The sequence below is a fragment of the Bombina bombina genome, chromosome 3, assembly GCF_027579735.1.
Source record: "Bombina bombina isolate aBomBom1 chromosome 3, aBomBom1.pri, whole genome shotgun sequence".
NCBI classification, from domain to species: domain Eukaryota; kingdom Metazoa; phylum Chordata; class Amphibia; order Anura; family Bombinatoridae; genus Bombina; species Bombina bombina.
The window spans coordinates 551,628,236-551,655,326 of NC_069501.1; positions in this window are offsets into that span (position 1 = coordinate 551,628,236).

Sequence of the window (27,091 nt, forward strand, 5' to 3'; positions counted from 1 at the left end):
TATGGGTTAAATTTACCATCCCAGAAGGCAGACAGGTCCTCAAGTAGTGAACCTATACGCCTGCAATCACCACTCGCCTCGCAATGTTTCATCTCACGGCAAAATGTATAATTGCACAAGAGGATTCTTATGCAATGCAGCCCAGTGCTCCAGCATAACCAATTGCACTAGAGCAGGGAATTCCAATCACCCCGAACGAGGGAGTGTAAAAGTGATTAAGCTCGCCAATTCTGAGGTGGCAGAGAGGTAAAAGAAGAAGCAGTTTTTCCTTCCTGAATATGTGTCAGCAGACTCGCTTATGCAAACCTGCTTCACAAAGCCAGAAAAGCTACAAACACCGCTTAGTAAATTTACTACCTTGTTTCAAGTAAGGTTTCTTGATATTGGCAAAATGTTCACTTACTTAAGTTTCTTTTCGTATGACCAACATATTGGATACCTCACCCACACTGTAGCATGTACTGAATTGTTTAGTGGTAAATTTCTCCCCTGTTCTATTTGACACACATTAAAACTACAAGATGAAATTAATTTACACATAGGACACTTTATCTTGTTGCATTTGTAAGTACTTTTCAATGCTAAAAAAGGAGGCTTTAAGCCTCCTTCTACTCTCATTGTTCCTCTATTCTCTCTTAACTTACTTGGTGCCAGATAGTTTTTAAGATTTAACACTACCTTAGGTTTATCTTTTAAAGATAGGGTTAATACAGGATCACTTTCTAGGATAGGCCAATATTTCTTAATTTTCTTTTTAAAGGGACAGTCTACACCAGAATTTTTTTTGTTTAAAAAGATAGATAATCCCTTTATTACCCATTCCCTAGTTTTGTATAACCAACACAGTTATATAAATACACTTTTTACCTCTGTGATTACCTTGTATCTAAGCCTCTGCAAACTGCCCCCTTATTTCATATCTTTTGACAAACATCCATTTTAGCCAATCAGAGCTGGCTCACTGGAACTCCACGTGCGTGAGCACAGTGTTATCTATATGACACACGTGAACTAACACCCTCTAGTGGTGAAAAACTGTCAAAATTCCCTGAGAGAAGAGGAGGCCTTCAAGGGCTTAGAAATTACCATATGAACCTTCTAGGTTTAGCTTTCAACTAAGAATACAAAGTGAACAAAGCAAGATTGGTGAAAAAAGTAAATTGGAAACTTGTTTAAAATTACATTCTCTATCTGAATTGTGAAAGGTTATTTTGGACTGGCTGCAAAGAGCTCCAATACACGTATATATATATATATATATATATATATATATATATATATATATATATATATATATATATATATTTATGTGTTTATATGTGTATATGTCTGTGTATACATATATACACATATAAATGCATAAATACATATGTACACACATAAATATATATACTGTATATACTGTATATACATATATATATATACATATATATTTAGACATGTATATGTATGTATCTCTATTTTAGATATTTGAGCCTTATAACTTTTTTATGCATTTTTTTTAATAATTTTTATTAGCTAGTGTTATTGGGAGTGTAACTTTACTTTTAAATGTATTTTTGATGTGTTTTGTGTAACTGTTTTTGTTTTGTGTAACAGTTAACTAAAGTTTTGAAGTCACGATATCCCAATGTGCGCTAAATTCAATTGTAATACACGTGCTACTTCCTACGCGTACAAAAGCTGTGATAAACCCCTTTTTCTCGCAACTGTTACCCCGCCACTACATCCTGTTTAAAAAAAATAAGATCATGCTTCAATATCCATATTCTCTGGTGTTATTCTATACAGCGATGTTATATCATACACCATCAAGTGAATATCTTCTTTCCATATAATTGTATCGAACTCTTGTATTAAATGTATGTTGCCCCTCAAATATGATTTTAAATGAACAACTGGATTAAAAATAGTAATCAATATAACTTGATAAAAAAATTATTAATTGATACCGGGCACTATAGAGCATCCAGGAGGATTATTTTGAGATTTTTTAATCTTTGGGAGATGATTTATAATCTGTGGGTTTTCATTAAATAAGAATTTATATTCATCCATTCTTAAAATCTTCATATTTCAAAACCTCATTTAGAATAATACATAGTTCATCCACATATTTTTTGTCAGATCAATCATTTCTGATAAATTATATCATCATTTAAAAATCTCAAAGCGTCTCTCACATATAGTGAAAAATGGGCCTTTACTTCAAGGAACAGTAAAGTCAAAATTCAACTTTCATGATTCAATCATTTTAAAACAACTTGTCAGTTTACTTCTATTATCTAATTATTTTTGTTCTTTTGGTATTCTTTATTAAAAAGCATACTTAGATCAGGGGCAGCAGTGCACTACTTGAAGCTAGCTGCTGATTCGTGGCTGCACATATTTACTTCTTTTCATTGGCTCTCTTGATGTGTTCCACTAACTTTCAGTACTTTGCTTCTTCTTCTTCAACAAAGGATATCTAGAGAATGAGGCAAAGTTGATAATAGAATTAAATTAGAAATTTGTTTAAAATTATATGGTCTATCCGAGTCATGACATAAACATGTTGGGTTTTATGTTACCTTAACATTTCCCAGTCCTGTTTATCCTAAACATGTCAAATTCTTGTTACTTAAGAACGCTTTTTTCACTTATTGAATTCACCCTAATGGGCATGGGCAAAAAATACTGAAATGACTCAATGTTTGCACAACATTCTAACATTTGTTTAATGTAATCTCTAATGCTATCTTTAAATATAATATTTGATTCCATTTTTTCTAATTCAAATATTGTATAATTAAAATTGAATTATGCAATATTCGAATTTGAAAAATTGTAATCGATATATTTGTAAAAGTATTTCTAACGCTCTCTTTAACCCCTTAAGGACCAGCGACGTACCCTGTATGTCGCTGGCCTTTTTTTGGGACTTGATTGTTTTATACCGTGGTCTTGCCACCAGCATTGAGACTGCTCTATTCCACAAAGCCTTCTGGAGGGAGGGCATTAATAGCGTGTTCTTGCTAGACTTGTGCTATTATGTCCTGAAAAAACCCTTAACGACCAGTGACATACAGGGTATATTGTGGTCATTAAGGGGTTAAATGTAATATTCAAATTATGCAATGTTCGAAATAGTATAATTCAAATTGATATATTTTTATCTATTATGTATGAAGATACTAAATTTTCTGCCACATGAACTATTGATCCCTGAATAGTATTTGTTGAATCGAATGTTACATTTGAAATTTGGAATGTGGATATTCACTCTAATTATAAACATTCAAAAATGAAAGTAACATTCGAAAACCAGAAATAACATTTGATTACTGAATTTTAATGGATTTTCTTCTTATCAACATTCGATTGTCCAAAAGGAATGTCCACAGGGCTATTTGTTTTACCAAACAAATTGCACTTTCATCACATTCCCCATCCCTTGGTCACGAGTGACAGTCCCACATAGGCCATTTTCTACTTGTAAGCTACAATGCTTGTGTGTCCCCAGAGGGCCCTTACTTATATGTAAAGCAGTGGCTGTTGTGTGATTTCCCAATTCTCAGCCAGTAGTGATAGTATTAGCTCCAGTTAATAGAAATGTAAAACATATATTGTGCATAAGTATATTGTGCTCCACTACAGTGGCCTCAGTTAATAAAAAAAGGTGTTAAGTATATCATACTGACTTAGATATTGTCTCACCAAAGTATGCGCTCCCACAATTAGCTTTGCCTATTGCTTTTAGAAATGTTTCCATATAGCTTTTTAGAAATATTTGTACAGGTTTATGAGACTGTGTCTCTGGATCTATATACTTCATATATACAGGGATATATATATACTATAGTCAAGGGCAAGAAGCTGCTAGCCCAGAGGGAAAATGTTACTTGTCCACTCAATGTTAAATATAGAAAAAAGTCAAATTATGCTACACACACGCTATATAAACAATACCTTTCAAGTGTAATGCTAAATACCCAATCCAAAGGCAAAAAAACCATAGAAATTTTATAATTATACTACCTCTCAGAATTTAAAGGGATACGAAATCCACATTTTTCTTTCATGATTTAGAAAGAGCATGCAATTTTAAACAACTTTCTAATTTACTTCTATTATCTAATTTGCTTCACTTTTTTATATTCCTTGCTGGAAAGCATATCTATATAGGCTCAGTAGCTTCTGATTGGTGGCTGCACACAGATGCCTCGTGTGATTGGCTCACCCATGTGCATTGCTATTTCTTCAGCAAAGGATATCTAAATAATTAAGCAAATTAGATAATAGAAGTAAATTGGAATGTTGTTTAAAAATGTTTTCTCTATCTGAATCATGAAAGAAAATGTTTGGGTTTAATGTCCCTTTAAAGGGACAGTCTACCATAGAATTGTTATTGTTTTAAAAGATAGATAATCCCTTTATTACCCATTCCCCAGTTTTGCATAACCAACACAGTTATATTAATACATTTTTTTTTACCTCTGTGAATACCTTGTATCTAGGAACCTTCTTCCAGCCCCCTGATCACATGACTGTGACTGCTTATTATCTATTGTAATTTTTATACTAGACTGTCCCTTTAATAATGTAATATTATAATTCAATATATGATTTTATTTGGGACTTTCATTTCAGAATGTCTATACTTTTTTTTACACCATTAGGAATTTAAAGGGATAAGAAAGTCAAATTGAAATAGAATATGAAAATTTTTATTCCATTATTGCATTTTTGTACAGTATTCTCAACCTTAGGAATGGGGTCATCATGATCAGGAGTTAAGTATTTGCAGTTCAGTCTTGTTTGTTTAAAACCTTTATCTTCTTACAGTTATAGAAATGCAACAAAGAGAAACCCCTGCACAGTGAGAGTGAGGTTTGAAAAAAACATGATCTATATAGAGGGTTTTTGAAATTGTGATCTGTACAGTGAGTTATGCAACTGTGATCTATCATTAAAACCTTGTTACTTAGCAGTTTCACAATTTACAATGTGAAAAAGGAGATAAGTTGCAGACCCTTTATTCTTATGGAATTAACATCATGCAATGTTCTTGATTTTTGATAAAAATCTTGCCAAAATGTTTTTCTTAATGAATTTTTAAAAAATTACTAATTTTTGAAATTTAAAAACATCATTGATCAAACATGCCCAGTTTACCCAGGATGCCCATACACATATCAATTCCTACATACCAGAAAAACCACTGTATCCAATTGCAAAACACACACTCTGACTCCATTAACCCAAAGGGATTTTAGCGATTGGTATCCATTATCGGCAGTTCCAAGTGCCATTGTGGGAAAATAGAAATTAAAGGGACACTCAGGTTAAATTAAATTTTCATGATTCAGATACAGCATGTAATTTTAAACAACTTTCCAATTTACTTCCATTAAAAAAAAATGTACACAGTCTTTTATATTTACAATTTTTGAGTCATCAGATCCTACTGAGCATGTGCAAGAATTCACAAACTATACGTATATGCATTTGTGATTGGCTGATTGCTATCACATGGTACAAGGGGAGTGGAAATATACATAACTTTAAAATTTGTTATAAAAAAATCTACTACTCATTTGAAGTTCAGACTAAGTGCTATTGCATTGTCTTGTTATCTTGCATTTGTTGATTATGCAAATCTAATGTGTTGACTGGTCCTTTAAATATTGTGTAAATTAACACTTTCAGATGTGCTTTACTTGGAACGATTGTGATCACTTTGTTATGGAAAACAAAGGCAGTTCCCATTGTTCCAACATCAGAAAGAAAAAGAAAAAAGGAAAGATTGCAATTGACCTCAATGTGTTTAATCCCTTTGCAGGTGCTACGTATACAGTTATATACAAACAATAGTGCAATATAAGTAGTGCCCGAGATTATAATATTAAAGTTTTTTGTTCTTTTTTTGCACTTGTATTTTCCTTTAAAGGCTACATTAAAGTAAGTTTGACGTTGCATTAAAAGAATAATAATGGCTGAAGATTGAAGCTCACTTTTTTTGGCGATTCCTCACTGTTTTCTTCTTCCCACTCTTTAAAACCTTCATTATTATTCTTATCTTGATCCTTTTCAGCAGCTGTTAGAAAAAGGTCCCATGCGCTATATATAGTTATGGAATTACCATTGAAATATTGCAATGAAAAGGGTACAGGACATAAAAGCCATGCTGAGTTGTTGCTAGTAATGCTTTACTGTTGCTTTTATATAACCAACTGTTGTTAACCCCTTGGCTACCAGACACCAGCAGAAATGTATTGCCCTGCAAGAAAAACACTGTCTTTAAAGGGCCATAATAGTCAAAAAAATACATACTGATCCTGTATTGGAGTATGTTTAACACCCCCCAAAAGGAACACTGCTGGCCCTGAGTGCAACCTGCTCCTGAAGGCAGAACATACAGTGATCTGAGATGTCATCGCAGAAAATGCAGCATGTCTGCAGAAAGAATGGAACACATGCAGGAACTGTCAGAAATTTAACTTTGCAGCACTGCTCCACATTAGGCTGTTCTTTTCAAACAGAGCTATGCTATGTACGTTTTTCTTAACACAGTGCATTCAGAGCAAAGTTCTGTTTGAAGTGAACAGTCAAATATGCAGTAGAGCTGCAAAGCAGGAGTGTATTGATTGTTGACTGGCTCTCAGGGATTTTTCCAAACCTGCCCCCCTAGCCTTTCCCAGTGTGCAAAGCTGTTTTTTCTGAATGTAAGACGTTAGTATGAGATATGCACCTTTTTTAATACTACACTTCTATGTTAGACAAAGAGAAAAGGAAACAAATTTATTCAAGGGATATTTTACTATTTCTTTTTTTTTGTCTGCAGCTAATTTGTAATGCAATTTTCAACTACTGAAATATATTATAAAACGTTAAAAATGGCTTTATTCTCCGGTTTGCAATTATACTGGTGCTTTAGTGTAACTGCCTAATTTAAAATTGAATTTTATTTAAAAATGACCTGCAGAAACATTTTCACTAAAAAAATCTCATCGCAGAAAGTGAAGAAAAGTTCTGCCTCTGGGTGTTCCAATAAACAGCTCTAGTCGCACGACTCAGATGTGCAACTAGCGCTGCTGATTAGATCAGTGGTGGTATTTGCTCGGGACATGCAGTGTTCCATGGGTCCCGAGCAATACTTCTACTGTATGTCTACATGGGTTAAACACATAGCAGTGTAGGGTCAATAGTCTTAAAATTACATGCACCAACAAATTAGAGCAAGCATTTTTTTAAACTATTATGACTTAAAGAGACAGTCTAGTCAAAATTCTACTTTCATTATTCAGATAGGACTCAACTTTCCAATTTACTTTTATCATCAAATTTGCTTTGATCTCTTGGTATTCTTAGTTGAAACTAAACCTAGGTAGGCTCATATGCTAATTTCTATTGAGGGCTGCCTCTTATTACATGATTTTTAAATTGCTTTTCACAACAAGAGACTGATAAGTTCATGTGGGCCATATAGATAACATTGTGTTAATGCCCGGGGAGTTATTTAAGATTTACCAAAACACAATACTAAATGCAACTCAATAGATTTTATATAGTCACAATCATTTGATCAGGGGGCTGTCAGAAGGTTAATAAATGAATGGGTAATAAAGGGATTATCTATCTTTTAAAACAATAAAAATTATATTGTAGACTGTTCCTTTAATGCAGTCATATTCCTATAGTAAACCATGTTTATATATTAGACATTGTCTAATAAGCATATAAAATAAATAAAACAATTACTTCTTTAATAGAGAAGCAGGGATTATTTTTTATTTTTATAAAAAAAAGTAGAAATCACAAGCAAATTTTAGGCCCAGAAGCAACCAGACCACAGTTATTTGTGCAGCCCTTTATGACATATGTGTAGGCTGCGGCATATTAATTCTTGGAGCTGTGTCGGTTTTATAGATCTGTGGGATTGTATGCATGTGGCAGTGTTTCTTCCTTAGCCACCTGTTAGTCCCTGTATCCCGGCAGGACTGAGGATGCCCCTTACTGTTTTCTTGTCTAATTACACCTCGCAGGGGCGTACAACTCACTAGCTGTCAGCTGGCATTCCTGGAGCAGAGGTTCGGCGATCATTACTTTGATCACTGTCATGGCCGTGAGAAAGCTCTAATCTGATCTCCAGGCAATATTTCTACCTTTGCGCAGCTCCCAAACCTGTGTATTTATTGACTTGCCAACACTGAAGGAGTTACTGGCTATTTTTAATAATTCAAAGATTTGCTCTGCCTTTTCTGTTAGCGTTATAATTTCTTCTCTATATTTGCTTTGTTGTCCTCTATCTATCTATCTATCTATCTATCTATCTATCTAATCTATTCATCTAATCTATCTATATCTATGTATCTATCAATCTAATATATCTATCTAATCTATCCATCTAATATGTCTATCTATTTATCTATCTATCGATCTATCTATCATCTATCTATATATCTATCCATCTAATATATCTATCTATCTATCTATCATCTAATCTACCTATCCATCTAATATACCTATCTATCTATCCGTCTAATCTATCTATCTATCTATCATCTATCTGTCCGTCTGTCTATCATATATCTATCTATTATCTATGAATCTTATCTATCTATATATCTATCTCTATCTATTTATATTTATATATGTCTTCTCTATTAACCTGTTTGCATGTCTATCTTCTGGTCTTGTTTGTATGTGTGTTTAACCATCTGTGTCTATTTCCTATCTAGGTCTATACAACTGCATACACAGACCATTAGATTCAGAGACATTAGATGTGTATACATAACTTCTTCGATCTGTGCTCACAGTTCATTAGATCTATAGTCACAATCCATTAGTTCTATGTACTCAATTCATTAAATTAATAAACACAATCCAATGCAGCCATATGCACATCCATGAAGATCGATATGGATAGCTTACAGCATACAGTACACGCTTTCTTGTACATCATATAAACCTATTTTCATACATGGCATCTTGTCTTTTAGGTAATTGTTTCTTTAATCTCTCTTTTTCTGGTTTACTTCAATACATCTTGCTCTCACCCCTCCTAACTATCTTCTATTGCCATTAGAAGAGAATTTCTTTTTTTTTCAAGACCCTTAGTTAGTTTACAACCACTTTGTTGTTTATACAGATAATTCATCAGAAGTAGCCAAGTATAGAATCCGTCAGTAAGCGAAAAAAATAATTGTCCCAAGTTCCCTGCCAACAGACCCAAAGAATATTGCATATGTAACACATAGCTAGCTGATAGGATATAATATCTGAAAAAAAAAGATCAGAATACAGCCCTTTTTAAACTAAGAATGATTTTCTGCTCCTGAGAGCATTTCAATTAATGCTATACAAGCTTGAATTAGTTAATTAGACAGAATATAATGAGGATATAAGAATTCTTGGCATTTCCTTAGCGATAGAAAAATTGCTTGGGAAACCAATTCTGAAATATATAGTTTACTTCACTCTTTCAGGAGATCCCAACTACAAAACAAATTTGTCTTTTTCAAGATCCTCACACATGGATCCCTCCCCCCATTTCGTTCTTGAGGGAATAGTGTATCACAACCAATTTTTGCTACATCCTGTTCTACAAGAAATGCTATCTCTCCATAGGTTTCTGTAGACGTCTTTGTATACTCTTCAGGGGATGAGTATCACTTTTTTAAACTGTTTAATCTTTGCAGGATAGTTGTTTTGTTTTTTCTTCCTACATAGGGCTCAATGCTGTCTGCATTTAGCGATGCCAAGCAGAAATGATTCTCTAAAGAGAATCATGTCCGCTCGATATTTAATAATCTACCTCATAGTCTCATGGTCTATTGAAATATATTATGTCCTTGTGGGCTTTACATGTGTCCCTCTTTATAAAGGATGTTTCCATCATGGATTTTATAGGATTTTTTTGCAACACATACAGCACTGGGACAGTAGACAATATCCACTTAATATTTTGGTAATAAGCTATTTAAAGGGATATGAACCCCTTTCCGCCGTTAGGACGTTCCATGCCATAGGCACTCTCCCCTGACTTGATCCCATCGTTAAAATCACACGATCACATGGACTATGTTCCGATATAACAAATAAGTATCATCATGAAAGGGTTAAACAATGCTCCCTTGGTATAAACAACATATGTTACATAAAAATAAACATAAAAAGAAACAGATTGTGTAAAAAACAGCAAACAACTTGCTTTCTTGCATAATGAGCACTTAGAAATTCTTAGTGTATCCCCTGCCCTAAGTGTGATAAGGAGCTGATATGTTTGAAACTTAGGTTACATTCTGACTGATCTGCGCATGACTGTTGTCTAGTCTATTCACTTTATAGTAAATCAGCTCATGTCATTTCAAAATGTTTATGACATCAGACTGGAAACCTTCCTGCCGAAGCCTCATCCTCCATGTAGGACTGTGACAGGAAGTAATGGGCACTGCACAAATGTGGTGTACAAAAAAGAAAATTCTTTAAATCCATTTAAATGATGAATAATACGCATTGTAATGATTTCTATTAAGTATAAGAGACTGCTTAATGTTTTTTTTTTATAATTACAACAATTAAACATCCCTTTAATAAGTATCAATAGCTCATTTGATACAGAGTCTCAAAACTCCACCAGTGGATACATACACATAGAATATATATATATATATATATATATATATATACTGTATGTATGTATATATATATATATATATATATATATATATATATATATATATATATATATATATATAGACCTTTGGGTTGACAACTGGTGGGGTCATGCAGGAGATGTTCCCTCCTTCACACCTTTCGTCTGCTATTCTTCCTTCAAGAGCAGTAAAAAAAGACCCTGCTTACCCCTTAAAAATGTAGCCCAGATTTGCTCCATAACACACACACTCTTAGTCTACAATAAGCATTGACAAGTTTATCTACTCCACTAAACACTGTGGCCTTTAACCCTTTTACCGCACGTCTAGAATAAAGGTTACAGGTACCATGTTACCTTTTTAAGAGCTTTGGGTCTCTCATGAAGTTGCTTCAGTGAGATTGATTGCCTGTCTCTGGTATAGGTTGTAAGGATCACTTACCCTAGAGAAAATGTTGTTGTTTTTTTAATGACATGATAAATAAAGCTCAGCACCATCACTTTCTGTATTTATATCATCTTTATTTACTGTTCTTTCTTTTTATTTCTTTGCCCAGGTCTTTGCTCTCTGCTATTTAGCACTGGAGAGGTTTATAACACCTGGCTTTTGAGTGGGGATAAAGTGGTGGTCTGGGCTCCTGTGAGCGTGATATTTACCCTGGGAACATTGCGTCTCAGGGAGGAGACGCTCCTCTGGCTGAATGTTAATAGGCTTAGACGAGCATTTCATTAACTACCAGTGCTGCATTGCAGGATTTCACTAGCTACAGTCCAACTTTTCCTGCTAAGCCTGGACGGTATTGAGATTTATATGATTAAAGACAGCCTCATAGAGTGCTTTCTTTCTAATAAAAAAGGAGGAAATGAAATAAGTGTATTGCAGGACAAGCTTAGACCATCACCGTGCTGGTTTTATGTATCATATAGGATGATCTCTTGATTAGATTACACGGACGGGATTACTGTTTGGTTTATATGTAATGGAAGCGTGCCACTTTAAATCCTTAATGACAGTTTTAGAGCTGGATTTGACACTAACATAGATATGTTCTGCAACTTGTTGGATTATGGAGATAGGTTTTAGACATATTAATTTACTGTAATTTAGGCAGACACTCTTGAATTCTGATTATCAGGATAGGTTGAGGCAGCATGTTTTTTATGGTAAATTTAGAGAAATCTAATAACTGTAGTGCTTCAGAACATACACACACAGTGGGCTTCATCTTCACCAGTACCTATGCTGATCAATGATTCATTAAAGTACCTGTCATCTTTTAGTCTATTTAATTTATGGTTTCATAGAAATACTCAGAGTATTTGTGAGACCATAGATCAGCCAGTGGTTCTAGCCAAATTCTGCTTAGGACTACAGGCAAGACTGTATTACTGTCTTATTAATATACTCTCTGTATTGCTGTTTTATATTCTATGTATAGATGATCACGACTCATATAGTAGTCTCTTTATACCTCTTGGTGATTTGAAATAGCCTTGTTATTTCAGATAATTAATAGCAGATAATACCCTAACCATGTGTTTAACGTAAGTAGATTTATTTTTATTTATTAACAACAATTTGTTAAACCTCAATTGGTTCTGGATACACTCAGGGATTTTTTGCATTTTTCTCTAATTATTATTTATATTTATTTAGGTGCCATGGTTGTGCTTATGTTTTGACAAAATATTCAGGAAAAAAATCTTTGTGATTCAGATAGAGCATGTGATTTTAAACAAGTTTCCAATTTATTTCTATCATCTAATTTGTTTTGTTCCTTTGATATCCTATATTGAAAAATTATACCTAGGTAGGCTCAGGAGCTGCTTGGTTGTTGTATATATATGTGCCTCATGTTATTGGCTCACCTGATGTGTTCAGCTAGTTCCCTGTAGCGCATTGCAACTTCTTCAACAAAGGATACCAAGAAAATGAAGCAAATTAGATGATAGATGTAAATTGGAAAGGTGTTTAAAATTGTTTTCTCTATCTGAATCTTAAAAGAAAAATATTGTGTTCCTGCTCCTTCAACTTCTAAAGTTGTATAACACCTTAATCAGATGTAAGTATAACTTCTTTAATGCAGATTATCACATCATGGCAGTCTTAGACAATGCCTGCATCCTATTTACTGTAGGTAGACATCCTGCCTGCAGATTATCAAAAAAAGCTTACACAGTGCAGCTGTTTTCTGTATTCTTGCCCTCTGGAACTAAGATTATTAGTCACAAGATAAGAATGTTTTGCATTTAACAAACTTACGGTGACAACTGACAATACAGTATGTTATCTTATCAGGCTCAAACTGATGTTTATTTTTATCTTATATTTCTGTTTTGCTTTTTAGTTTATCTCAGCTGATTTATCAAGGGCAAAGTAGGACAGACTTTTTGAGTATTCTGTGTTGTAATATATGCTCATAGTCACTAAAAATTTCTATTTATTTATGAATTTTAATATCCACAAACAAAACATCCCAAGGTTATTTGCAATTATTCTCTTAAATAAACTGTCACTCATTAATTGTAATTACAGATATTCAACATGGCTTCTCCCTTGTGCATTTAGAGTTGCCATGACAACACATTAAGTCATATACACTATTTACTTATATTCACTTCAACAGACAGCATATATCCATTTACTCCTTATGTATAATATCACAGAAATAACCCCCTCAAAAGCACCAGGAGGGTTATGAGACTGTATCTTATGTCCTTGAATGAAGCTGCATTTATGACTTTATGATTTTGTAATGCAAAGTCCTAGATGGCACATGTACACACACGTGCAAACAGACATACACACTCAGACACACATACGTATTTGGCACACACTCGGAAACACAGATATGCAAATTCTATATATTTCTCATTGCATTTTCTCCTCTTTTACTTATTACCGTACCTTTAAATTCTCTTCTAGATTCCCCTCTCCCTCCCATGATTCAGCATATTGTTTCCAATCTTTCTCATTCACCTTCTGTTTTTCTGTGGTCTCTCTCTCTCTGTAGCTCGTGACTGGGATCCCACGTGTTGTGTGACTGGAGCTCCACAGACCATGAGTCAGCGGGGATGTGTAGTCTCAGTCTCAGTGCGGTAAGAAAAGCTGACTTCATTTCACCCTCCGGCTCTTCTTTTCCTGAATAAGAAAAAAAATAGATTACGAGTATGTCACATAAGAGATGCCAGAATCCAGACACAAAACGTTACTCCAGAACAAAAACATGAGGAATATAGAACATGACATACAGTACAAACAAAACAGATGAAAACACAAACACACACATATATATACAGGCATACATAATGTTACTGAACGCGCTTCACAGATATTGCGTTTTTTTGTGGCAACTATGAGTTAAGCAAGTCTGTCATTGCCATAGTTTGCAGCATATATACACATATAAACACATAAATACACACATATATATATATATATATATAATATAATATATAATAATATAATATATACACACACACACACAGATATATAGTACACACACAGATATATATTATATAGTAGTCTTTATAGCAGAAAAAAATATTCCCACTCGCTGAAGGCTCAGATTATAGTTAGCATATTTTAGCAATAAAGTATTTTTTATTAAGTACCTCATTTTTAGACATAATGCTATTGCACACTAATAGACAGCACATAAATGGACTACAGTATAGTGTATACATAACTTTTATATACAATGGGAAACCAAATAATTTTGTGACTCGCTTTTTTCCGATAGTTCGCTTTAGTTACTTTGTCTGGAACCAAACCAACAATATCACCTGTACTTTTATACACAGATGCATAGAAAATAGTATAAGCCAGGGTGTTACGAATAGGGGGGATGGGCGAATGTGTTTTATATTCAAATTCGACTGTTATAACGGAATGGTTATTGTAGAAATTTGATTTACATAATAGAATGTTGAAGTATGAATATTCTTAAAAATGATATTATCGAATGTCATTTACAGTTTTTGAATGTCACATTCAAAATTCGAATATTACATTATAAAACACAGTATTAGGCTAGAAACACTATATTCGAATTTGAATGTCACATTCGATTTCGAATGTCACATTCAAATTCAAATATTACATTTCTAAAACTGTATCTGGGTGGACACTAAGCGCCTAATGCTAAAAGGGACCCTTTGCTCTAATAAATTGACCCCTAGCGGTCAGAAAAGTGGATATTCAGAAAGAAAAATTATTATTAAAGCGCCAAAAGGACAAGGCTGGGTCTAAGTGAAATTATATCATTTATTACAATGAATATAGAAAACAGTTAAAATATATCTAGAGTACATAAAAAATATATATACATATATCCTGGATCCAAGATTTACAATAATTAAAACAAAATGTAAAAGCAATCAGTAAAAACAGATGTATCCAAAACTTGATTTTATCAGTACTTTCGATTGGTTTGGAAATCTGATATGTTGTGAGTCAATGATACAAGCTATGTATCTTAACAGTGCTTTAAAAGCAAATGGATTGAATGTTATTTGATTGAGTGTGGGTGCTCTTATTAACACATCAGTGTGAAATAATAAAGTGCAAACAAAGGTTAACAAAGAACAGTGTAAAGATCAGTGGTAAACCTATGATGTGAACACAACGAGCATCGTAAAATTGTGGAGTGTTAGTGTACAATGGCAAACTCCAAAAAAAACATATAAAAAATATAATTTAGAATATAAAAATATAAAGAAATATAAAAATATAAAAAAATATAAAAATCCAAAAAAAGGTCCAAAAAGAAGTCCTGAAACAAAGTGAACAGTCAAACAACAGTGGAGAATTGTCAGATGTGAAAAAATTAAAAATGATAAAATGAATAAATGTACTTGTTGGTCCCAAACAGATGTAGTGTATTCCTCCCAGTGTTTTTTCTCCCAAGTGTTAGATTAGATAAGACTCCTAAGTGATGACCCAATCGGTCAGGTCAGTGATCTGCATATTGATAAAGGTCAATGCCTGACCGAAACGCGTCGACTGTAAGTGATACTCTGATAGGGGAGCTATTTTGTAAAACGTCTGCACTAGTTATTGTTCTTGTATCTTTGACAGAAGAGGATCAATATGGCAGATCACTGACTGACCGATTGGGTCATCACTTAGGAGTCTTATCTACATCTAACACTTGGGAGAAAAAACACTGGGAGGAATACCACTACATCTGTTGGGACAAACAAGTACATTTATTCATTTTTCATTTTAATTTTTCACATCTGACATTCTCCACTGTTGTTTGACTGTTCACTTTGTTTCAGGACTTTTTTGGACCTTTTTTTGGATTTTTATATTTTTTTATATTTTTATATTTTTATATTTTTATATTCTAAATTATATTTTTTATATGTTTTTTTTGGAGTTTGCCATTGTACACTAACACTACACAATTTTACGATTGCTAGTTGTGTTCACATCATAGGTTTACACTGATCTTTACACTGTTCTTTGTTAACCTTTGTTTGCACTTTATTATTTCACACTGATGTGTTAATAAGAGCACCCACACTCAATCAAATAACATTCAATCCATTTGCTTTAAAGCACTGTTAAGATACATAGCTTGTATCATTGACTCACAACATATCAGATTTCCAAACCAATCGAAGGTACTGATAAAATCAAGTTTTGGGATACATCTATTTTTACTGATTTGCTTTTACATTTTGTTTTAATTATTGTAAATCTTGGATCCAGGGATATTATGTATATATATTTTTTATGTACTCTAGATATATTTTAACTGTTTTCTATATTCATTGTAATAAATGATATAATTTCACTTAGGGACCCTGCCTTTGTCCTTTTGGCGCTTTAATAATAATTTTTCTTACATTTCTAAAACACAGTATTAGACTAGAAATACTATTTCAAATTTGAATGTTACATTCGAATTCGAATGTAGCATTTGAATTTGAATATTACATTTATTAAATACAGTTGTAGACTAGAAATACTATTTTGAATTTGAATGTTACAATACATTTGAATTTGAATGTAGCATTCAAATTCGAATATTACATTTATTAAACACAGTTGTAGACTAGTAATACTATTTAGAATTTGAATGTTACATTCAAATTCAAATGTAACATTCGAATATTACTTTTAAAAAACACAGTATTAGACTAGAAATACTATTTTGAATTTGAATGTAACATTTGAATTAGAATGTAGCATTCAAATTCAAATATTACATTTATTGAACACAGTTGTAGATTAGAAATACTATTTCGAATTTGAATGTCACCTTCAAATTCGAACATTACACTTCGAAATTGAATGAATACATAGCTAAACATTCTATTATTCGAACGAATATTTTTGAATTTTTATTGAAAAATTCGAAAACGAAAATTTGAAAATAGAATGTTATATAAACATTCGAAATTTGATTTGAACAAACAAATGTATCAAAATTCGTTTTAAATTTCGAATTTTTAGAAACATTTGCCCATCCCTAGTCATGAAGCAAAGTATACCCTATAAGAGGAAGACTTACTAAAGAAACAAAAGTATCTACACCCCTCCTAAAAATAAGTAATTAAACGCAGCAGAAACTGACTAAGTACAAACAAACCAAACTGTTAAACCATAGTTCCAGAGGGGCAGAAAATGTGGCACTTGTATATGTTTTATGTGGATCCCCCGCACATGATCCCTTCAAGTGGAAAGTTTTATGCCACTGATTTAAATAGATTGCAAACTGCACCTGTTCATATTAAAAACATTAACCCCTGTAGCTCAACATGAAAATCAACATCCATGTGCATAATCAGGTTAACTGAGTTACTTTATACCAGTTATACATATATTATAATATTTATTAGCAAGAAATACAAAATAACTCCTCATATATGAACCTGAACAAAAAAGGATTACATCAGCCTGTATGTTGGATGCTAATAGTGTTCTGGTATTTAACATTTTCGCTGCTAAGCCTTTTTTACACCCCAGTGATGACCCTTGTAAAAAAAAAAATGATCATCCTGGATTCATTCTGATGTAATCGATGACCTTAGCTGATGACTTTACAAGCCTGTGATGTCTGGTGATGTGCAAATTACTTCTTGAGTAGTTTGATAATCATCAGATGACTCCAAGATGGTCTCTAAAGTAATCCTGATTGTCTTGGGGCCCATTTTAAGCTTTTTTTGTTATCTACTTTTAAACCCTATAGTAAGTAGGGTTGCGATCTTGGCTGTTTTCCTAGACACTTATGAGTTATGCATGTTCCAGGGTAAGCAGGGTGGAAGATGTATTGTGCCTTTTGGACATCACATGAATAGTTCTGATGAATTGCACACCCTACAGCATGTGTAACTCATAAGTGTTGAGGAAAACATGGCTGAGGTTGCAATTTCAGTGAGTGACTCACACAAATTGTATATTGTTTTTTTTTTCAGCAGATCTAGCAGATTCAAAATATACCATTATTATATTTATATTGCATGGCATATGAGATAGCTGCTGTAAAAACTGTATTTTATTTTTTTATATTTCCTTCAATTGGCAGTGAGAGTTCACGAGAACTTTCATAATCTATGAGACATACTATTACTGGCCACCAGGAGGAGGCAAAGAAACCCCAAACAAGAATAGAAACATTCCTTCCACTTTCCCTACCCCCCAGTAGTTCTTTACCTTGTATCATGGAGGTAGGCAGAGAGAGGTGTCCTGTAAAAGAAAAATGAAGTTAACTTGGATTGGCTCATTGAGTCTGGGATAATATAGCCCTATAAACCTCAATGGAGTATTTGTATATATTGTTCTGGATGATGCTGGGTTTCCCATGACCCTTTTCAGTCACACTAAATTACAGACTTATGATAGGTAAGTTTTCTCCTCTTTCATGTCATTTTGTCTAAGAGAGGTGGTATAGGCCTTGTCCCTGTACTATGATATGTGTCTTGTGCACATTTCTATCCCTTTTGACAGACATTTCTTTGTCGTACATGAACTCCAGCCATAGTCAAGGGCTTTGAGGGCTGCCCCTTGGCTCCTTAATTGCAGGGACATTGACAAGCATTACATATTCCCTGTCACAGGGTGTAATAAAACTCTAGGCTATGTTTTAATACAGGCCCCAGCAGTGGTTGGTGACTTTTTTTCCTGCCTTAAGGGTGTTTTCACACTATTTCCACTTAAGATCCACTGCGCAGTAGTCCTGTGGGAGATCGGTAGCAATGCGGTTGGTAAGACGCCTAAACAGGGCTTACAAGGGGACAGTTATTAATGCTTGGGAACTAATACCCCGCTGTGTGTTCTCGAATATTTTTTTCGTTCATTATGGACAATTCTATGCTCTTAGAAAGGCTGTAAGAATCTTCCTTTGTGACTTCCATTGACAATAACAAATGCATGCTTTGCAAATTTTCCACTGTGAACCCTCTGGCACAGCTCTGTAATGGTTGCTTAACTTATTTCCTGACGTCTCACACAGGAGGCCCAATCAGTCAGACAGCAGAGGAACCCTCTCAGGCCCGGTCCCTAGCAGGCCCTACTAGAACTTCTCAGGCCTCGACTGACATGGACATCCCTGTCCAGCAGCCCATAAATATGGAGAGCGACTCAGCTCCGGCTGGGGTGGGCTGTCTAACCAATGACCTTATGGCCTGCATTGAGGCAGCTGTGTCTGTTGCCCTGAATGCTAGACAGGTAGCCCTGGTGCAACTGCATAGGCAACAACTGATTTGGGTATCCTTCTGAGGACAACCCCTTAGTTAGCTCTGAAGTTGAAATTTCTTCCTCTGACCCTTCTGATGTAGACTCAGAAGAGGACTCCAAGGAGGGGAAAATTAGGTTCAAAGTGGATAAACTTTGTCTCCTGCTGAAGGAGGTTCTGTATACCCTGGGAGTTCTGGTGGCTAAGCCGCTTGAGGAAGACCAGGTTAAAAAATTGGAATCAGTGTTTTAGACCTAGGCCTAGGGCTCTGAAGGTCTTTCCAGTGCCGATGATTATTGCTGAAGTCATCTCTAAGGAAAGGGAGAAGCCTGGGACCCCCTTTTGCTCTTTCGGGCAGCCTTTAAGAGATCTTTTCCCATTCCAGCCACCCATGCTGAGGCTTGGAACAGTGTCCTGAAGGTGGACGGTGCTATCTCCACATTGGCCAAGTGTACTACTATCCCTTTTGAGGACAGCACATACTTTAAGGATCCCCTAGATAGATGGCTTGAGGGACACCTCAGATGACTCTTTCTACAGTCTCACACCCTGTTTCACCCTGCAGTGGGAATAGCTGTAGTTATGAGGGTGGCTAAGTTCTCATGTGAATCCTTAGCAGATCAGATTACAGTGGAAACTCCTTTGGAGGAGATTTAGGATCATATTCAATCTGTGATGCTGGCAAATGCCTTTATCAGGGATGGTATTCTCATCAATGCTAAGAATGCCAGTTTTGCAGTTTTGGTCAGGGGGGCCCTGTGGCTTAAATCGTGGTCTGCGGAAATGTTTCTAAGTCTCGACTGTTATCCTTTTTCTTTAAGTCTCTATTTGGTCCCTGCCTGGACTCCATTATTGCTACTGTTACAGGTGGAAAGGGAGCTTTCCTACCACAGGATAAGAAATCTAAGCCTAAAAATAGTTTGTTGGAGTGTTTTCGTTCCTTTCATCCGAACAGGAGTCAGAGAAGATGGAGTCTCCTAGGGTGACCTCGAAGCCCAACCAATGGTGGAATAAGAACAAGCAGCCCAAGAAGACTTCCCAGGAAAGCAAGTCAGCATGATGAGTTTGCCCCTGATCTAAGAACAGGTCATGTGGGGGGGCAGACTCTGCTTGTTTCAGAGGCAATGGTCTCACTCCACTCTGGACCCTTGGGTTCTGGATATTGTTCATCAGGGATACAGAATAAGCTTTCGGTCTCATCCCCGAGGGACCATCTCTTACTGTCAAGGGTCTTGGGAAACCCTGTGAAGAGAGAGGCTCTGCTCCATTGTATGGATGACCTCTGCGCCATGAGAGTAGTGGTTCCAGTTCCCTCAGCAGAAAGAGGAAAAGGGTTCTACTCAAACCCTTTTACTCTTTCCACCCTATTTTGGATTTTATGGGACGCAACAAATTCAAATTGGAAACAATAAGGTCCATTCTTCCCTTAGTTCAAGAGCGTCAGTTTATGTCCATAATAGATCTAAAGAACTCGTACATTCATATTCGATCCTTTAGGATCATTACCGTTTCCTTTGATTTCCTTTCCTAGAGAAGCACTACCAATTTGTCCCACTTTTGGATTGGCTACAGCTCCACGGGTGCTCACCAAGGTGCTGGGAGCTTTATTGGCTGCAGTTTGTCTGCAGGGGATTGCAGTGGCCCAGTACCTGGACAACATTCTGGTGCAAGCTCCATCCTTTCCAGTGGCTCAGGATCACAGGCAGACATTACTCTTGTGTCTTCAGGCGCATGGTTGAAATGTCAACCTAGAAAAGAGCTCTCTTGTCACCGAGAGTAAACTTTCTGGAAACAATCATAGACTCGGTCAGTATGCACATCTATCTTACAGACAGGGAGAAGGGGGCGCAGAGGGCGAGTCTCCTGCTTCAGTCCAATGTCTATCCTTCCGTAGCACAATGCATGGAGGTGGTAGCTCTCATGGTTGCAACATTGGATGCTATACCATTTGCTCACTTTGATCTGAGACCACTACAGTTGTGTATGCTCAGACAGTGGAATGGAGATCATTCAGATCTGTCTCAAGTCATCTATCTGGACGCTCATACAAGAGAGAGTCTAGCCTGGTGGCAATTGCCAACTCCAGTTCTCCTAGGAGTGAGTTTCTGTCGCCCCTCCTGGGTAATAATCACTACAGACATGAGTCTGTTCAGCTGTGGGGTTGTGTGGGGTTCATAAGAGCTTAGCAAACCTGGTGTCTATAGGAGATATCTCTCACGATCAGCATTCTTGAATTGAGGGCAATATACAATGCACTCCTAGATTAGGAGGTTAATATTTCCTGTGCTGTATGTTTGTATGCTCTTGTAGCCATAGATGTTCCCCTCAGGAACAGTATGGGTAATAGAAAAGTGGGAGGAGGTAACAAGAGCGCTGAGGAATCTATTACAAACTAATGGAAATAAGATTATGTGTAAGAAGCTCTGTGCTATATTAAAAAAACTAAAATATGATAACAATAATGTGCTAGAACAATAATATATTTTTTGATTTCTCACTATATGTAGAAGAAGATATTAAAATATTATATGGATGAAAAAGGAAAACAGTGTAAAGTGAAAAACTGTGTATTTATATAAATAAATGGGTCTAGTAATAAATGGACCTAATATAAATTGCAGGATGAGGTATGACCCATATCGTAGATATACCTAACCAGGTAGTGAGGTAACAGAAGGAGACTTGGCAGAACACTGCAGATTTGGCAGTTTCTAACTGGGGCAAGAGGAAAAGGAGTATTGGCAAAAAACATAATTTATGTAAGAACTTACCTGATAAATTCATTTCTTTCATATTAGCAAGAGTCCATGAGCTAGTGACGTATGGGATATACATTCCTACCAGGAGGGGCAAAGTTTCCCAAACCTTAAAATGCCTATAAATACACCCCTCACCACACCCACAATTCAGTTTAACGAATAGCCAAGAAGTGGGGTGATAAGAAAAAAGTGCGAAAGCATATAAAATAAGGAATTGGAATAAGTGTGCTTTATACAAAAAAATCAAAACCACCACAAAAAAAGGGCGGGCCTCATGGACTCTTGCTAATATGAAAGAAATGAATTTATCAGGTAAGTTCTTACATAAATTATGTTTTCTTTCATGTAATTAGCAAGAGTCCATGAGCTAGTGACGTATGGGATAATGATTACCCAAGATGTGGATCTTTCCACACAAGAGTCACTAGAGAGGGAGGGATAAAATAAAGACAGCCAATTCCTGCTGAAAATAATCCACACCCAGAAATAAATTTTAATGAAAAAACATAAGCAGAAGATTCAAACTGAAACCACTGCCTGAAGTACGTTTCTACCAAAAACTGCTTCAGAAGAAAAAAACACATCAAAATGGTAGAATTAGTAAAAGTATGCAAAGAGGACCAAGTTGCTGTTTTGCAAATCTGATCAACCGAAGCTTCATTCTTAAACGCCCAGGAAGTAGAAACTAACCTAGTAGAATGAGCTGTAATCCTTTGAGGCTGAGTGTTACCCGACTCAACATAGGCATGATGAAATAAAGATTTCAACCAAGATGCCAAAGAAATGGCAGAAGCTTTCTGGTCTTTTCTAGAACCGGAAAAGATGACAAATAGACTAGAAGTCTTTCGGAAAGACTTAGTAGCTTCAACATAATATTACAAAGCTGTAACAGCATCCAAAGAATGCAATGATTTCTCCTTAGAATTCATAGGATTGGGACATAATGAAGGAACCACAATTTCTCTACTAATGTTGTTAGAATTCACAACCTTAGGTAAAAAATTCAAAAGAAGTTCGCAGCACCGCCTTATCCTGATGCAAAATCAGATAAAGGAGACTCACAAAAAAAAAGAGTAGATAATTCAGAGACTCTTCTGGCAGAAGAGATGGCCAAAAGAAACAAAACTTTCCAAGAAAGTAATATAACGACCAAAGAATGCATGGGTTCAAAAGGAGGAGCTGGAAGAGCCCCCAGAACCAAATTCAAACTCCAAGGAGGAGAAATTGACTTAATGACAAATTTTATAAGAACCAAAGGTTGTACAAAACAATGAATATCAGGAAGATTAGCAATCCTTCTGTGAAAAAGAACAGAAAGAGCAGAGATTTGTCTTTCAAGAAACTTGCGGACAAACCTTTATCTAAACCATCCTGAAGAAATATAAGTCTTCCAGACTCTATAATATATCTCCCTAGATACAGATTTACGAGCCTGTCACATAGTATCAATCACAGAGTCAGAGAAACCTCTTTGACCAAGAATCAAGCGTTCAAACTCCACACCTTAAAATTAAGGTTTTGAGATCCCGATGGAAAAAAGAACCTTGAGACAGAAAGACTGGTCTTAACGGAAGAGTCCACCGCTGGCAAGAGGCCATCCGGACAAGATCCGCATACCAAAACCTGTGAGGCCATGCTGGAGCTACCAGCAGGACAAACGAGCATTCCTTTAGAATATTGGAGAATACCCTTGGAAGAAGAACTAGAGGCGGAAAGATATAGGCAGGATAACACTTGTAAGGAAGAGATAATGCATCCACTGCCTCCGCCCGAGGATCCCGGGATCCGGACAGATACCAGGGAAGTTTCTTGTTTAGATGAGAAGCCATCAGATCTATTTCTGGGAGTTCCCACATTTGAACAATCTGAGGAAATACCTCTGGGTGAAGACCATTCGCCCAGGTGCAACGTTTGGCGACTGAGATAATCCGCTTTCCAATTGTCCATACCTGGGATATGAACCGCAGAGATTAGACAGGAGCTGGATTCCGCCCAAACCAAAATTCGAGATACTTCTTTCATAGCCAGAGGACTGTGAGTCCCTCCTTGATGATTGATGTATGCCACAGTTGTGACATTGTCTATCTGAAAACAAATGAACAACTCTCTCTTCAGAAGAGGCCAAGACTGAAGAGCTCTGAAAATTGCACGGAGTTCCAAAATATTGATCGGAAATCTCACCTCCTGAGATTCCCAAACCCCTTGTGCCGTCAGATACCCCCACACAGCTCCCCAACCTGTAAGACTTGCATCTGTTGAGATTATAGTCCAGGTCGGAAGAACAAAAGAAGCCCCCTGAACTAAACGATGGTGATCTGTCCACCATGTCAGAGAGTGTCGTATAATCGGTTTAAAGATATTAATTGAGATATCTTTGAGTAATCCCTGCACCATTGGTTCAGCATACAGAGCTGAAGAGGTCGCATGTGAAAACGAGCAAAGGAGATCGCATCTGATGCGGCAGTCCTAAGACCTAAAATTTCCATGCATAAGGCTACCAAAGGGAATGATTGTGACTGAAGGTTTTGACAAGCTGATATCAATGTTAAACTTCTCTTGTCTGACAAGGACAGAGTCATAGACACTGAATCTATCTAGAAACCTAAAAAGGTTACCCTTGTCTGAGGAATCAATGAACTGATTGGTAAATTGATCCTCCAACCATGAACTTGAAGAAACAACACAAGTCGATTCGTATGAGATTCTTCGAAAATGAGAAGACTGAGCAAGTACCCAGATATCGTCCAATAAGGAAATACCAAAACCCTGTTCTCTGATTACAGAAAGAAAGGGCACCGAGAACCTTTGAAAAAAATTCTTGGAACTGAGGCTAGGCCAAACGGTAGAGCCACAAAACTGGTAATGCTTGTCTAAAAAGAGAATCTCAGACACTAAAAGTGATCTGGATGAATCGGAATATGCAGATACACATCCTGTAAATCTATTGTAGACATATAATGCCCTTGCTAAACAAAAGGCAGGATAGTCCTACAGTAACCATCTCGAATGTTGGTATCCTTACATAACGATTCAATATTGATAGATCCGGAACTGGTCTGAAGGAATTGACCTTCTTTGGTACAATGAAGAGATAAAATAAAACCCCAGCCCCTGTTCCCGAACTGGAACTGGCATAATTACTCCAGCCAACTCTAGATCTGAAACACATTTCAGAAATGCTGAGCCTTTGCTGTGTTAACTGGGACACGGGAAAGAAAAAAATCTCTTAGCAGGAGGCCTTAACTGAAGCCAATTCTGTACCTTTCTGAATCAATGTTCTGAAACCAGAAATTGAGAACGGAATTGATCAAAATTTCTTTGAAGAGAACGTAATCTGCCCCATACCAGCTGAGCTGGAATAAGGTCCGCACCTTCATGGGTACTTAGGAGCTGGCTATAGGTTTTCTATAAGGCTTGGATATATTCCAAACTGGAAATAGTTTCCAAACTGATACTGCTCCTGAGGATGAAGGATCAGGCTTTCGTTCCTTGTGTAAAAAAGTTCCCTTCCCTCCAGTAACAGTTTGAGATAATAGAATCCAACTGAAAATCGAATAATTTATTACCCTGGAAAGAAAGGGAAAGCAAAGTTGACTTAGAAGACATATCAGCATTCCAAGGGCCTAGATTTAGGAGTTCGGCGGTAGCCGTCAAAACCAGCGTTAGGAGCCTCTAACGCTGGTTTTGACGGCTGGTATTTGGAGTCAGTGATTAAAGGGTCTAACGCTCACTTTTCAGCCGCGACTTTTCCATACCGCAGATCCCCCTACGCCATTTGCGTAGCCTATCTTTTCAATGGGATCTTTCTAACGCTGGTATTTAGAGTCGTTTCTGAAGTGAGCGTTAGAGCTCTAACGACAAGATTCCAGCCGCCTGAAAATAGCAGGAGTTAAGAGCTTTCTGGCTAACGCCGGTTTATAAAGCTCTTAACTACTGTACCCTAAAGTACACTAACACCCATAAACTACCTATGTACCCCTAAACCGAGGTCCCCCCACACCGCCGCCACTCGATTAAAAATTTTTAACCCCTAATCTGCCGACCGCCACCTACGTTATACTTATGTACCCCTAATCTGCTGCCCCTAACCCCGCCGACCCCTGTATTACATTTATTAACCCCTAACTTGCCCCCCACAACGTCGCCGCAAGCTACTTAAAATAATTAACCCCTAATCTTCCGACCGCAAATCGCCGCCACCTACGTTATCCCTATGTACCCCTAATCTGCTGCCCCTAACATCGCCGACCCCTATGTTATATTTATTAACCCCTAATCTGCCCCCCACAACGTCGCCGACACCTACCTACACTTATTAACCCCTAATCTGCCGAGCGGACCTGAGCGCTACTATAATAAATGTATTAACCCCTAATCCGCCTCACTAACCCTATCATAAATAGTATTAACCCCTAATCTGCCCTCCCTAACATCGCCGACACCTACCTTCAATTATTAACCCCTAATCTGCAGACCGGAGCTCACCGCTATTCTAATAAATGTATTAACCCCTAAAGCTAAGTCTAACCCTAACACTAACACCCCCCTAAGTTAAATATAATTTTTATCTAACGAAATAAATTAACTCTTATTAAATAAATAATTCCTATTTAAAGCTAAATACTTACCTGTAAAATAAATCCTAATATAGCTACAATATAAATTATAATTATATTATAGCTATTTTAGGATTAATATTTATTTTACAGGCAACTTTGTATTTATTTTAACCAGGTACAATAGCTATTAAATAGTTAAGAACTATTTAATAGTTACCTAGTTAAAATAATTACAAATTTACCTGTAAAATAAATCCTAACCTAAGATATAATTAAACCTAACACTACCCTATCAATAAAATAATTAAATAAACTACCTACAATTACCTACAATTAACCTAACACTACACTATCAATAAATTAATTAAACACAATTGCTACAAATAAATACAATTAAATAAACTATCTAAAGTACAAAAAATAAAAAAGAACTAAGTTACAGAAAAT